This window comes from Papio anubis, chromosome 15 (genome assembly GCF_008728515.1).
Source record: "Papio anubis isolate 15944 chromosome 15, Panubis1.0, whole genome shotgun sequence".
In the NCBI taxonomy this organism is placed as follows: domain Eukaryota; kingdom Metazoa; phylum Chordata; class Mammalia; order Primates; family Cercopithecidae; genus Papio; species Papio anubis.
Genome location: NC_044990.1, coordinates 15,991,306 through 16,006,625, shown reverse-complemented (window position 1 = coordinate 16,006,625; position 15,320 = coordinate 15,991,306). Strand labels below are relative to the sequence as shown.

At 38.2% G+C, this 15,320-nt stretch overlaps 1 long non-coding RNA gene across 2 annotated transcripts in view; it reads right to left on the bottom strand.

The window, feature by feature from the left end:
* The window catches only part of LOC108582855, a 183,438-nt gene extending 173,328 nt beyond the window's left edge, over positions 1-10,110 (bottom strand). For both annotated transcript variants that reach the window (XR_004178660.1, XR_004178662.1), the window contains exon 1: positions 8,306-10,110. This is a non-coding gene — a long non-coding RNA (uncharacterized LOC108582855). The remainder of the gene's footprint in view (positions 1-8,305) is intronic.
* Between the last annotated feature and the right edge of the window lie 5,210 nt (positions 10,111-15,320).

Below are 15,320 nucleotides of genomic sequence, written 5' to 3'. Positions count from 1 at the left end.
CTGTGATTTAAGCCGTTTCAGCCAGTTGAGAACCACTGTCAGGGAGTTAGTGTAGTCATCTGGAGGTAAGAAGACATTCTGGCTTTTTGAATTGTCACAGTTCTTGCACTGGTTCTTTTTCATATGTGTGGGTTGATGTTCCTTTATTGTTTGAAGTTGCTGTCGTTTGGATGGGTGTTTTGGGGTTTTGGGGTTTTGTTTTTAGTTTGTTTTGTTTTTGTTTTTATATTCTTTGATGTCCTTAAGGGTTTGACTCTGGTATAAAGTGGGTTCTGTCAACTGACTTCATTTCTGGAAGGTTCTAGGGGGCCGAGACTCAGTTTAGCACTCCTGAGATTCATGCTTTAACCTTGCAGGGCAGATACCAAGCACAGGGCTTTGTTCTCTGACCCCTTGAGGGTAAGCACCTGCTGTGCTGAAAGAGCGAATGTGTTCCTGGTCTGCTGACAATAACACTCAGTCGGGGATGCCAGCTAAAATGCTTCATTGGGGTGGTGGCAGCAGAGCCTGCACTCACATGTGCATGCCAGCAGCAGTGACATGTGGTGGCATGTGGTGGGGGCATGCATTGGTGGAAGCAGAGCACTGGTGGGGATCGAGTACATCCATGTGGAGGCAGGGTGGTGTCTGACCAAATGTGTTGACAGCAGAGGCTGTGCAGCAGGGCACACTCACATCATCAGGAGCAGGGTGCCAGCAAGGCAGGTGGGTGGCATCTGCACAGGGGCAGGACAGCAGTGTGGGTGTGCATGCATTGCCAGTGCATGGCAGGGTACGTACACTTATGCTGACAGCAGCTGGGTGGTGGGGTCCACATGTGTGTGCCAACAGGGGAGGGCAGTGAGGTCCACTCATTCATGAGCACTGTCAAAGCAGTGGTGGGGGCACAGTGGACGAGTGTATGGCAGTAAAGCAGTGGGGAGAGGGGCTGCAGGTGATTGTACATCAGCAAAGCAGTTGGGGGAGGCTGTAGTTGGGGAGGCTGCAGGGAGGGTGGGTGCCTGTCATTGGGGGCTTGTTTGCTGGAACCCCTCAATGGTCAGGTGCAGTCTGCCACCAAAGGAGCTATGATGGCAGCTGCTGGGAAGTACCATAGTTGGCCATTCCAGGCTGCACTGCTAGTGGGTGCAGCCAGGCAGCCCCCTTGAGAGAAGCCGACAGAAAGGGCAGCACTCAGATCAGACTGGCCCCATTCCACATGCCAGACCACCGCGCTCTGTCCAGGTTTGACAGTCAACAAGGGCCGAAGCTACCTAGAGGAACTGGGTGAGCCTTGGGGGATGGCCATCCCTGACCGTGCCCTACTGCAGTTGTTCTTGTGCTAAACCCGTTGGCTCTGTACTGACTGGAGTCCTGTCCCTGCCACCTCTCCCAGTAGCTCTCTCTGTCAGCTCAAATGTCTGTGGGGGACATGGCATTCCCTGCTGCTGGGATTCCGGCGGTCTATGTCAAGAGTGGGCCACTTCTCACCTACTTAACTCACGCCTTCCCCAGGAGCCGCTGGGGGTCAAGTATAAGTCCTGATGCCTAGCAGTCCTATGAAGCGTTGCTAGTTTCCTCTCTCTTTCAGCCCAGGGTCTGCATCCTGCCTTTGACCACCCTCAATGCCTTCCTTCTGAAGATCTGCTGAGAGAAGTGTGTCAGTCTTCTTGACGATCTGGTCTTTCGCTGGAAGAGTCTCTTTCTGGCTGCATCTAGTCGGCCATCTTGGCTCCCTCTCCCAGGCTGTTTTTCCTGGGGAAGTTTTTATCATGAGTTTGTTACCATAAAAGGCTATAACAGGCAAAGTGAGAAATTGAGCTTTTACTAAAACTCAGTGAAGTAGACAACAAATTCCAATTTTTATTTTCAACATTATGAATATGTTTTCTTCGAAGATGCTTTTGGATAGGTAAGAAACTCGACAGACAAAAAATAAATAGTGGTATTGGCAGAATTAAAAGGTCAATTTTCACCAATAAAAGACAAGCTATAGCACTGATTTGCTAGTGGAAAGTCAAATTTAGGTAAAACCATATAAATATTTGCTTTACTTTTCACTGAGAGAAGAAATATTAAATAAAATATATTACCCACACCGGAACACTTGGTAATACATAAGAAGCTATCCAAAAAACACAACAAACCTACTGGCAAGAATTCTAGCACTGACTCGCTGAAAACATTCGGATAGCATCAATGTGCATTGATTTCTGGCAGTCATGTGGTTGGTTTGTTCATAAAGGAGACTAAGCTGCTGTGGAATTTCATTTCAGAAATCAAGTTTTAACTAGTCCTGCAGAAACGTTAATATTTCCCCTACATCTACCAAGACATCTGTGTGTGGAATAAAGGGCTTACTATTGCATTCCAAACCTAGTAGAATACTCCTAATGTGCCAAACAAAAAAGACGGATAGGAGCCTACCCTGCAGGCTTAGAATTTAAATTGTGCTGAGAGGCAATCAGATTTGTTCCAACTTTTTTGAAAGCCAGAATAATGCACCTGGATTCTTCCCCACAGCTTGTCCTGTACCTTCTGAGATCGGTGGAAGAGAACTGAAGGAAGCTCCATTCACTCAGGAAACTCTCTTCATTCAAAGGGGTATCTTTAGGAGACTGGGTTGCCTCTCCCCTCAAGATACAGCTGCAGCCTGGTCCTTCTTGGTGCAAGGCTGGTCATCTCCAAGATGGCTGAGTTAATGTTTCATGTAAGGCTGGCATGGTCTTTCAGGTTAGCTACCTCCTCTATATTCCAAGGGCACACAGGTCCAGATATCAAATTCACATAAAGGAAACTAGGCTCAAAGAAATGGGTTTGTGATAACTTAAGCAATATTGATAGCCACTGGACTAGCCATACGTGTCAGTCAGATAATCAGTTTCTTCTTCTTAAAATGAAGTTATTTGGGGAAGCTAATTCATAATCAGACTTCTGCTTAATGATAACCAACTCAGGGCAAACAAGTGAAGATTTTTATCAAGCTATAGTAATCTTTTGATTCTCCCTTTTCTCACTCCAAAGAGTATAAATACCAACCCAAATAGGATCCTCATGTCAGTAGGTCAAGTTATCTCCTCCTTGTGTAATACTGAAGTCACAATGATATATTTTTACTTTACATTCTTTTTATACACAAGGGTCATAGCCCATCTGCTTATACTTGCTATTACAACATCTTTCTTTTTCTGTAATCTTGTACAGTTATTACCAGCATTTAACTTTATAAATTCTCTTAGATTGGTAACATTTTGGGGTGAGGACTTTCTGATAATGTGTAGAGTAACAGTCTATTATTTTCTATGGCTACAGCCAACTGTCACCAGGGAATGGTTTCCAAATTTGTAAAAATCATTTTTTAGCTTATCTTCTAATATTTGCCTATTTCTCTTTTTCCCTAATATTTAATGTTCATCTTGCAATCTGTTGTGACATATTGCAGGGGATTGGAGGGCTCTCTCTCTCTTCCTTTAAACGTGTGTGTAGGGGTGTGTGACTAGATGTTATAAGAAAAATCTCCTGAGAGGTATTAAAAATTTTCAGAATTAATCAAACTTGATCTTAATTTGTTTAATAGGTAATTCAAAGGGACTTATTCTATTGTCTTGGAATTTGAACTGAGGCTCCCTGTATTAGGATTCTCCAGAGAAACAGAACCAATAGGATATATACATATATCTCTTAGGTAGAGATAGAGAGAGATTTATTTTAAATAATTGGTTCAGACAATGTGGGGAGCAGACAAATCTGAAATCTAGATTTCAAGCATGTTGAAAGTTCAGGTAAGAGTTCTTTCAGTCTTGAGTCTGAATTTGGCAGGGCAAGAGGCTGAAAAAATAGGTAGGATTTCCATGTTATGGTCTTGAAAATAATCCCTCTTTCTTCAGGAAATCACCATGCTTGCTCTTAAGGCCTTCAACTAATTGGATGCGCCCCCGCACACACACATTATGGAGAATAATCTGCTTTAGTCAAAGTCTATTGATTTAAATGCTAATCATGGCTAAAATATGTACCTTCACAGTAATATCTATACCGATATTTGAGCAAACAACTGGTCACCATAACCTGGCCATTTAGCCACACATAATTAACCACTATGGGTTCCAGAGCACAACAAGTGATAGGTATTTTTGTATTCTAAAGAGAGGCAGCAGGGAAATCTCCAAGCTGATCAGAAATTTGTTGTGTCACTAAAACTTCAAATAGCCTTTATAAAACTCCAACATTTTTGGATATTTACATATTCCATGTTTTCACATTTCAAATGTACAAACACAATTTCATTTTTCTTACATACATAGTCACCATAATCTTTCTCCAAAGTGTATACATTTTCTGAATTCATTGCAGTTGTCATTGTGTGATATCTTGCTGACATAGGTACTATGAGGGAGGCAAATTAGTCAAAATGTAAACAATACTGATTATTCTGACTAGGTGGCTCCATGTTAAGTAGGATGGTGTTAATTCAGGTAGATCATATGCCCTGATGCCTATATTCTGCCAATGACAAATCACTGGAGGCCAGGGAGTTTTAATCTCTTGAACCATAGGTATAATAAATAGTGTCAGGCAAGGGAGGTATGGTTACCATAAAGCACAAATTTCTTTTCCTTTTTCAGTTTATATATATCAAAATGCTGGGTTTAGGCAGCCATCATATTTTACTAGAAAAGTATTCATTCAAATTCTGGTAACCTACGGACAACTTTTAAATGCCTCATATTACACTAAAGTTGGAAGAAGTGCTTAAGAGGAAATGGAGCAATCAAAACCAATGTGATACACCTTGTTACTTTTCTACAAAATTCTAGAATTGCATATTATCTGTTGTAACAAATCTCTGTAATCCAGAGTCTCACACAATTGCACACCACAAAGTGAGGCAGACACCTGAAGAAGACATCCCCACCTTTTTGCTCTTTGCCTTAACTATGGCAGTGTACCTTCTAGAGTGTGTTTACAAGTGACAGAAATCTTAATGACTTAGATCAGACATTTGACAAGTCCAGAAGTAGGCAGTATCAGTGTCGATTCAACCATTAAACAATGCCATCAGTAAACCTAGGCTCCTTCTGTACTTTGCTTCACTATCCTGAATATTTTGACTCCTTATCCTTAGATTTGTCTCCTCATGAGCATAAGATGGCTGCTGTAGAGCCAGATGTTATGATTGCATCCAAAAACAAAAAGCAACAAGTAGCCAGAGTGCTCTCCTTTCATGGCACTCTCTCTATGTGTGTGTATTATAATGTAGAGAGAGAAAATGTTTCCCACAATCTCTAGATACCCAGATAGACTTATATCTCATTAATAAGAATTGGTCAAATGCTCATCATTAGAACGTCATTGGCAATTAGAACATCATTGACAGAGAAAAATAATATCCTCTACTGATGGAAAAGGAAACTACCTTCCTGAGAACATTATTACCTGCCCAATACCTAAACCAACGTGAGTTTTGTCAAGAAAGAAGGATTGAGGCAATAGGCAATAGGTCAATAGGCAACAATGACTGCCACTAGCACCTCACTGTCCACAAATTCTTTATGAAAGTCCAGGCCATCCAAAACATCTTTACCACAAACGCTGTCTCCTCACCGTGAACATTCTTCATGGGTCTCTGCTTTCACAGTTCAGTTCTTGAATTTTCTATTTTCATTTTTTACCTGGGATAATTATCATTTCCAGATGATTTTCAAAATTGGAGCTTATGGATGTTTATTGCCAAAATCTAATTTTTTCAAGCCTCCCTTCACAGTATTTTGGCCATCCCTGAGGTGTTTTTTGGAGTGCATACAAAATATGCCAACTGGTGGCATATAAATGTAAATAACAACCCTCAAATGAGAGTAAGAAAAATATTGGAATATTCAGTTATGTTTATGATAGCATAAAACACTGGCAAGAGTAAAACAAAAAATTAAGGAAAAATGTCTGCAAGCTTTTCCATTTTTAAAACACAAATATAAAGCACTGTAATAGTCACTGGCAATATAAAGGTAAAAAGAGACTTGGTTGTTTTCAAAGAATACAGTTTGAGGAACAGAGAAAACAATGAACTATTCCTTATAATACACTGTAAAATCAGCTGTAATTGCAGTACCAATAAGATAATATGTGAACACAGACAAAGGAATGGCTAAAAAAAACAGGAGTAACTGGTAAAAATCAGCAGACAAAAAAATGTGTTTTAATTCATTTTAATGCCAGAGTAAGGCAGAGGAGAAAACAATGTAGGTGACAAGATGTATCTTAAGATCAGCACAGGAAATAAGGAAAGTGGATCTGGAATGCAGGACGTTTTTTCTTTAAAAAATATGGAAATAGACAGTTTATAATAAAAATGCTGTAATATTAAATTTATTAAGTACAATAAATTATATATTTCTTGTTCAAAAATGTATATTGCACACCTACTCTGTGCTAACATTGTGGCAGATCTTCATCTATGACAACAGCGGGTAAAACAGACATGGCTCTCATGGAGATTACAGTCTAGCAAGGGAGTCAGATCTTACATAAGCAAAAGTAAGGAAGGGTGATCAGCATTGTAAGAAGGCATATTGGTTAGGACACTTCTTTAGTTGTAAGTTAAACACACACGCATACACACACAAGTTTGGCTTAAGCCAAAAAAAAAAAAAAAGGGGTGAGGGAAATGTAATGGCTCATACAACTGAAAAAAATTTAGACATACACTTAACACCAAGTGATGTTTGATAGAGAAGTTCAAATGATGTCACCCCAAACCTTTTCCTTTCTCTCCATCCTCTGGCTCTCATTCTCTGAAATGATGGCATTATTCAACTAGCTCTCACCTCATGGAGACGAGATAGCTATAGTAGCTGTAGCCTCATATCATCAAAATTTCAGGAACAGCAGAAGACAGCCACTTTACCAATAGGTCCCTCAAGAGCTCTGAGATTCACTCTGATTGTAGCTGCTTTGATCTTATTAATAGATGCATTCTGAGCCAATGATCATAGTCTGGAGAATGTGATTGACTAATAGGCCAATATTTATGGCAATTGTCTCATGAAAACAGATACCATATTATGTCAGATCCAGCCAGCACACTCACAATTATTTGTGTAGGCCTAGATTTAGACATCAATGTGTGCATGTTGTTATTAAGCATTGTGAGAAAATATGAACACCTTACTCTGAGAATACCTTCCTGGACCATTTCTCCTTTCCTATGTAACAAGGACTCATCTTAACAGAAATGTATTGACAAATACTGTATTTTCCCCCTTTTTCCACCTTTACACTTCAAACCACAAGAATCTAAATGAAGCATTCTACTATCAAAATGCTATAATCCAAGAATCAGGTTCTTTACCATAGCAGATGGTATTTAATATAAAGTATTATTTAACTATAATTTTGTTATGTGTTATGGTATTAAACATTTCTAGAACCTTATGACTGCCACACATTCTGTAACTGGACAAGTGTAAACGCCACCATGTAACCCAAAGATATGACATTGTTTTGTAATATCCATCTGAGAGAAAGGATTGGGAAGCCTAAAATGGGAGATTCGTTGGGACAAGAGAAACCTGGCAGTGCCCTGTCAAATAATTTAGGGGTCCCCAATATATATGATCAGCCCCAGAACACAGACAGAGTGAATGTCAAAAGACACCTGCAGAATCACCTGCAGAACAGAACTTGAAATTCCCTATGAATCACAAATTTGTCCCAAGGTTTATGTTTACATTTGGGGAGAGGAAAGAAGGAGATAAGGAAAAGGGGAAAAATTCATACAAAAGGAGAAAGAAGAAAGTCAAACACCTTGACACAAGGTGCTTAGTCCTCCAAGGCAGAAGTTTATAAATATTCATGTACATCAGGTCACCAGGGAAACATTTAAAATGCAGATTTTTGAGCCCTACTCCCAGACATTCTGATTTTATATGTTTGGAAGGAGGCTAAGATCCTATCTTTTTTTGTTTGTTTGTTTTGTTTTGTTTTGTTTTTTTGAGACAGAGTCTCACTGTGTCACACAGACTGGAGTGCAGTGGTGCGATCTCAGCTCACTGCAATCTCCATCTCCCTGGTTCAAGCAATTCCTTGCCTCAGCCTCCCGAGTAGCTGGGATTACAGGCACCTGCCATCATGCCTAGCTAATTTTTCTATTTTTAGTGGAGACGCTGTTTCACTTTTTTGGCCAAGCTGGTCTTGAACTCCTGACCTCGTGATCCACTCGCCTCAGCCTCCCAAATTTCTTTAGGGTTAAATCAAAAACTGTTCTAATAAACCCACAATTTTAAGAAGAACTACAATGTATTGTAAGAGTAGGGGAGAGTGGACTTACCAGTTCCATCCTTCATTCCAGAGTAAATGCTACCAGCTGGTTCAGTTCTGTTTTACAAATACAAGCCTGCAGAGAACAGAAAACATGGATGAAGATCAGTTCCTAGAGACATACAGAGAGCAGAATTTATGATGAACACAAAGACTCCTGAAAACAAACACCGACGTGGTGGGGACATGATGCATTTTTGAGGTGAAGACGGTGAGCAGGATTATATAAAACAAAGGGCTTAAATCTAGAAAGATTACTTGAAGGTCAGGCGCAGATGTTTCTGGAACAGGCATCAGATCAGCACTATCTGTTCTACCTGTAAGCATTTTAGCAAATGTTCCTAACAAATCTTGAGCTTTGGTTGATTTCCAAAATGACTTCAGGGGATTTGGGAATGTCTGTAGAAGCAGTGACTAGTAGGAAATTGTGGTCATCCACATCTCCCCATTCAGATCCAATTTCTGATTCATCGGGTTACATCATGTAATGTGACCAGAGAAAAGAGCGAAGTATAATAAGCAGTCAAACTACTCCTCATGCAAATACCTGTTCATTTTGTAATCTACTAGTAATCCAAGAAGTCTGCAGTGGCTTTACACTCTCCATTAATTTTTATACCCAGTCTATCCCCATAAAGTTGATTTCTGCTGGACCTGCAGAAATTTTCTGTACTATATATTTTCACAAAGCCCAAAAATCCATGGATAATAACTGAAAATCTAGAAGATTTTATCTCTGAAACTTACAATACGGCCTTATACACATATTCAAAGACAGTTTTAATAATAATTCACTCAGAAAAAAACTTTATACTGTGATGACATATACTATGTGTGTATAAACAGTAGAGTAACAAATGTATATATTCAGTGTGTATGTGTGTGTGTGTGTGTGTGTATATGTATACTCTTTTTAAATCAATGTTAATTTTAGAAGCAGCAGGAGAGGGCTAGAATCAATACAGCATAGTAATTAAAAGCAGATTTTGAATTGAACTTAAAGTTCAACTCTGCTACCACTTTTGAGATTTGGGGTAAGTTGCTTAAATCTCTCAGCATCAATAGTCACACTCTAACAAGGGCACAAAAACATCTACCTTACAGGATTATTGAGAGTATTAAAAGACATAATGTGTGCAAAGCACAGTGACTATAACATAGCAGGCAATTATAATGATGATACTGATGAAATAATTTTATTAAATCTTAGAAGTATCAACTCAAATAGTTTCAGATTTTATTCAAAAATGTGTTAGGTGACCTAAAAGCATGCTGTACTTCTTGGTGTCACAAAATAAGGAGGCCAGAATGGCACACAACAGCTTTTTACCTACTCTTAACTATAACCCATGGTGAACATGTGGATTCTAAAACAGCTACTATCTTAGGTGATGTTGACAATCAAAGCATGTAACATTTCACACACCCAAGAGTACTGTGTTCATTAGGATAAAACAATTAAAAACTGAAATTCACCTCTGAAAGGACAACCAGAATACATACGAGTCTAGATACACTGCATGTTTGAGAATGCTTGTTGTTCTCCAAAAATTATTCTGCTCTTCTATCATGTTGACAGGACACCTCATTTCAACTGGGCATTTAGCTAGCCACAATAAAGACTCCCTTACAAGTAGATTTGGCCAAGTGACCTGGTTCTTTAGGTCAATAAGAGGTAAGCAGAAGTTCTTTAAGGGAGCTTTGGAAAACTTTCCTTAAAAGGTAGGCCAGGCATGGTGACTCATGCCTGTACTCCCAGCACTTTGGGAGGCTGAGGCAGGCAGATCACTTGAGCTCAGGAGTTTGAGACCAGTCTGGGCAACATGGTGAAATCTATCTCTACTAAAAATACAAAAACTGAGGCAGGAAGATTACCTGAGCCTGGGGAGGTCACAAGGCTGCAGTGAGCCATGATCACGCCACTGCACTCCAGCCTAGGTGACAGAGTGAAACCCTGGTCTCAAAAAAAAAGAAAAAAGAAAAGAAAAAAAAAAAACTTTCCTTAAAAGGCAGCTGATACATGATCTTCCCTTTCTTCCCTTTCTTTTTTATCCTTTGCTTTTACTTACTAGCTAGAATATGAATATGATGGCTAAAGAGAAAGCTGCCATTATGGGCCATGAGGTGACTTTGGAAATGGAGGACATCACAGAAAAACTGTAAGCTAGAAAAAATCTTAAGTCCTTAATGCTTTGTGAAGCAAAGTCACCACAACAGGGCTGATCTACATACCTACAAACCTTTGCCTTACACGGAACTCACTTTCTAACTTTTTAAAGTTACTGTCATTTTGGTATTCATCATTGCAACAATTATGTCAAATAAAAAATTTTGTATTAATACAAAATTTTTTTAGTATTTTGCCACCTTTAGAATATGATCTAGTATTTACTATAGTTATACACATTATTTTATTTATTCAAGTATTTTAAAATAATTTTTCTATATGTTTAATGATTCTTTTGATTCAGTGATTTGTTTATTTTAATTTATAAATTATATACTTAAGATATTTAACATCACAGATTGAACAATTTCCAATATTTTATGCTCCACAGTCACCAGATTTTAACATAAAGGCTCAGAAACGTAAACAATCACTTGTCTGAGACACATAATTCTTGGGATGCCTCCTGGTAGAAAGAGAGAAAAATTCATGACATATTAATAATTCTCTAAAGTTTATTCTGTGCCTTCAACATGTTACAAATTATTCTCCTCATTTTCTCTTTAATTAACATTGTGATTTTATTTCTGGGTTTAATATAGAATGTGGAGGAATGTATTATTTACAAATCCAAAGAGATATTAATGAGAGAAAAATTACATTATCCTACCATTACTTTTTCTTTCTTCTGTCTCCTTGGCATGGGGCACACATGCTAGTCCGTTTTCACCATTAGCAAAAGATCCATTCAGGAGACCCTCTCTCCTGGCCTTTCATCCTGTAGTTTGGTTCATTCATGTCACAGCACTTCTCTGAAACTCCTTATACAATATTTTAATACTTTCAGTGTTCTTCATTTAATACATTTAGTGCTCTTCTCTGGCACTTTCACGTATCTTTGTTCATCCAAAAAATAATCTTTGTCACTTTCTAGACTTTGAGGATATCCACATAGCACTTAACTCTTCCCCACTAAAGGTTTGGAAAAATAACAGCGTAATGTTTTGGTCTGTTTCTATAGAACAACACTCTTATCTCATTTAATACTTTCAGTGTGCTTCTCTGACACTTTCAACATTAGGTTACATATTTCTTGAGTTTAAGAGAATTTTCCAGTGGAAAGTGAAGAAAGAAGGGAAACCATAATATGAAAGAAACAAATTGTTCAGCCAAATGATGCTTACTATAGGAAAAACCAACTGATGCTTACTGTAGGAAAGGAGATTTCTTTTCCTACAGATAATTATATATGCCTAAGGTGAAAGGAAACTTTCAAATAAGCACTGCACCCCTTTCAGTGTTTCTATGCTAACGGCAATGAAACAGTAAAGTAAGTCATACATCTCTCCTTCTCCTTCATTACCAGGATCAGGGATTGACTGGAGAACTGGAAATGGACAGTTGAACAGAAATATTTTCCTGGGGTCACATCCAACCACAATCACGGACCTAGTCCCCCCACTTCCTAGCTCCTCCACTTCCTAGCTCTATAACCTTGGATAGTTAATCTTTCTCTGCTTCAGTGTCCTCATCTAAAAATTGGGACTACCATAGCACCTCTGAATTGAGTTATTATAAGGACTAATGAGACCATCTCTATAAAATAATTACCATGGTATTGGGTGCATATCAAGCACACAATAAACAGCTCTTCTTGCTTTGTGTCACTATGATTTTGCCACCCTCTCACCAGGCCATGGTGGCAGCTGTGAATGACACTGATGGTGTATTTGGATGCTTACTTGTGAACATAAAAATATAATGCATTGTATGCAGCCTATTTCCTAAGATTCTTTAAATACACACACCAAAATGATTTTTATTAAAATATGCATAAAATACACATTTTTAGCCCTTCACTCTTAAAATATAAAACTTCAATATTGACTGTATTATATCTTAAAGGAAGGATCACACACCATCAATGTGTTTAGCACTGCTTGAGATATCTTGAAGAATGTAGCAGACATATGATGGAGCCTGTCTTCTAGAACTCACCTTATGCTAATACACCCAATGTATTTCTCAGCTTATAACATCAAACGCACTATTAATACAACATAAGATTAAAGGATAAATTGTATTTGAGGAATTTCAAATATTTTTCAGGGCAGAAAAGGATAAGATAATTCAAGATGTGAAGAAAGATTCTATGAAATGTCTTGGTATTAAACTAAGCATTAAAGAATTATTGACTAAGTCTTGGCTGTTTCATCAGATCAAAAACTGCCTCTGAATATGGGTTACGTTTCACGCTTCTCTTGCACATTTTTATTCATTGAAAAAATTTCTGAGCACTTTCATGCATCAAGGGTTGTGAAAGTCACTGGGAGTGTAACATGAAACAGTACTTTTCTCTCACTGAAAAAAGCCCACAGGATTTCCTATTCCTGATGTCAGTGCAGAATTGCAGAACAATTCTTCCATAACCTTAGTCTGAAACAATTAGAAAAGCTGGAGAAAATACAACATGTATTTGTTTGAAGATAATAATTTGAGAATTCCAGATCATGAAGAGAAGGGAAGTGGAACATAGTGCTTTTCCCCTCCAGGCATTTGTCAGGCTCTAAGAAGAGCCAGGTTAAGAGGCCAAGAAGCAAAGCAGAAAACAGTGACCAAAACCCTGAAAATATGAGTTGAGTTGAGTTTTCCCAACAGCCTAATGAACCCGAGGAAGAAAACATTGAAGTTCCGGGGCTCCTGAAGAAGACAGCACCAATAAACAACCCAGACCTCTGGGAAAGACTTTGAAAGGACCAGACTGTAGGATTAAGAACAAAGCTCTTATAAAAATCTAGTGTTGAACGAGCTCAATCCTAGATTTGGTAAAAGTAATCTGCTCCTGCTCTAACTGCAGGTGGATTAACATTAAGTCCTCCCTGGAGAAAGAGGCAAAACTCTACAAATTATGTCTATATTTTTTCAGTCCTATCTGGCATTTAATTTACAACATTATTAGGTATACCAGAAGAGAAAGAGTTAAATGTTCAGAAATCAAGAAAAAGTTTAAAAAATAAGATACGGGAAGAGACTCCAGGTAATGTAGATTTTTGAGTTCTCACAGATGTTAAAATAAGTGTGATTAACATTTTTAAAAAATAGATGGCAAGATAAAGAAACTGACCAAAAACTACAATCATTTAAAAATTCTAAAATGAAAATGGCAAATATTAAAATTAAGAACTTTATTAAATAGATTAGAATTTCAAGATTAAATAAGAGAAGAGAGTATTGGAACTGGAAAATAGGTCAACAGGTCAATTTGAAGTATCCAAACTAAATAACAGAGAAGGAGAAAAAAGATGGAAAATAAAGAAAAGGTGATAAGAAACTTACAGGACATGATTCAAAGATCTAACAGACAAGTTACTGAAACCCTAGAGGGAGAGGAGCTGGTAGGGCACAAGTATCTCAGATGACATTGCTTGAGAATATTCCAAAACAACGAAGGCATCAATCCACAAATTCAAAAGGTCTATGAAACCCAAGAAGGATAAACACAAAACAACATATCCAGTTTTGTATCATAGTAAAAATGCCAAAACCCAATGGCAAAAAGAAACATTTTTAACTAGCCAGAGGGGAAGATAATAGTAGCTCCAAAGAATAAGGCTGACTTTCAACAGAAATAATGGAAGCCAGCTGGGCACGATGGCTCATGCTTGCAATCTCACCACTTTGGGAGGCCGAGTCAGGCAGATCACCTGAGGTCAGGGGTTTGAGACAGCCTGGCCAACACGGTGATGCACCGTCCTTACTAAAAAATACAAAAATCAGCCGGTTTTGGTTTGGTGGGCTCCTGCAATCCCAGCTACTTGGGAGACTAAGGCAGGAGAATAGCTTGAACCTGGGAGGCAGAGGTTGCAGTGAGCCAAGATCGTGCCACTGTACTCCAGCCTGTGTGATAGAGTCAGACTGTCTCAAAAAAAAATAAAAATAAAAATAAATAAAAAAAGAAAGAATGGAAGCCATGAGATGATAGAAAGATGTGACTGATGTGCTGAAAAGAAACTGCTAACTTAGAGTTCTACATCTGGAGAAAATATTTTTCAAAAAGGAAAATAAAATAAAGATGTCTTTAGACTAAGAAACACTGAGAAAAATCTATCTCCAGGAGAACTGCACCAAAAAAGTATACTAAAGAGATTTTTTCGAGCAAAAGGAAAAATATCCTAGATGAAAGCATGGAAATTGACAGACAAATGAACAATAATAGAGAGTAAAAATATATGAGTAAATCTAAATGACTATTATATACAAATAATATTAACTTCTTTGAATTTAAAATGTATGTCATAAAATCACAAAAGGATGGAAATATGCTGTCCAAACATGATCTAGAAAGTAACAAAAATGCTGTTTTGGGGTAAATCTAGTATGTCAAAAACATATGTATAATTTCTTAGCAACTAGGGTAGAAATTCTGTTGCATTTACTATTTTTTCTATTTTAATTGGATTTACTTTCCTAATTTTTTTCTAATTTGTGGAGATGAATATTTAAATCATTAATTTTATTCCTTTTTCCTTTCTAGTATATGCAGTTATAGCTCTACATTTGCCTCTTTAGTTATTTCCCACAAGTTTCAATATGTCCTATTTTCTCTTTTATTATTGATTTATTTTTCTTTTTGAGACAGGGTCTCACTCTGTCACCCAGGCTGGAGTGAAGTGGTGTGATCTCGGCTCACTGCAGCCTCGAACTTCTGAGCTCAAATGATCCTCCCCACTCAGCTTCCTGAGTAGATGAGACTACTGGCGTGTGCCACCACGCCTGGCCAAATTTTTTTATTTCTTATAGAGATGAGGTCTCACTATGTTGCCCAGACTGGTCTCGAACTCCTAGGCTCAAGCAGTCC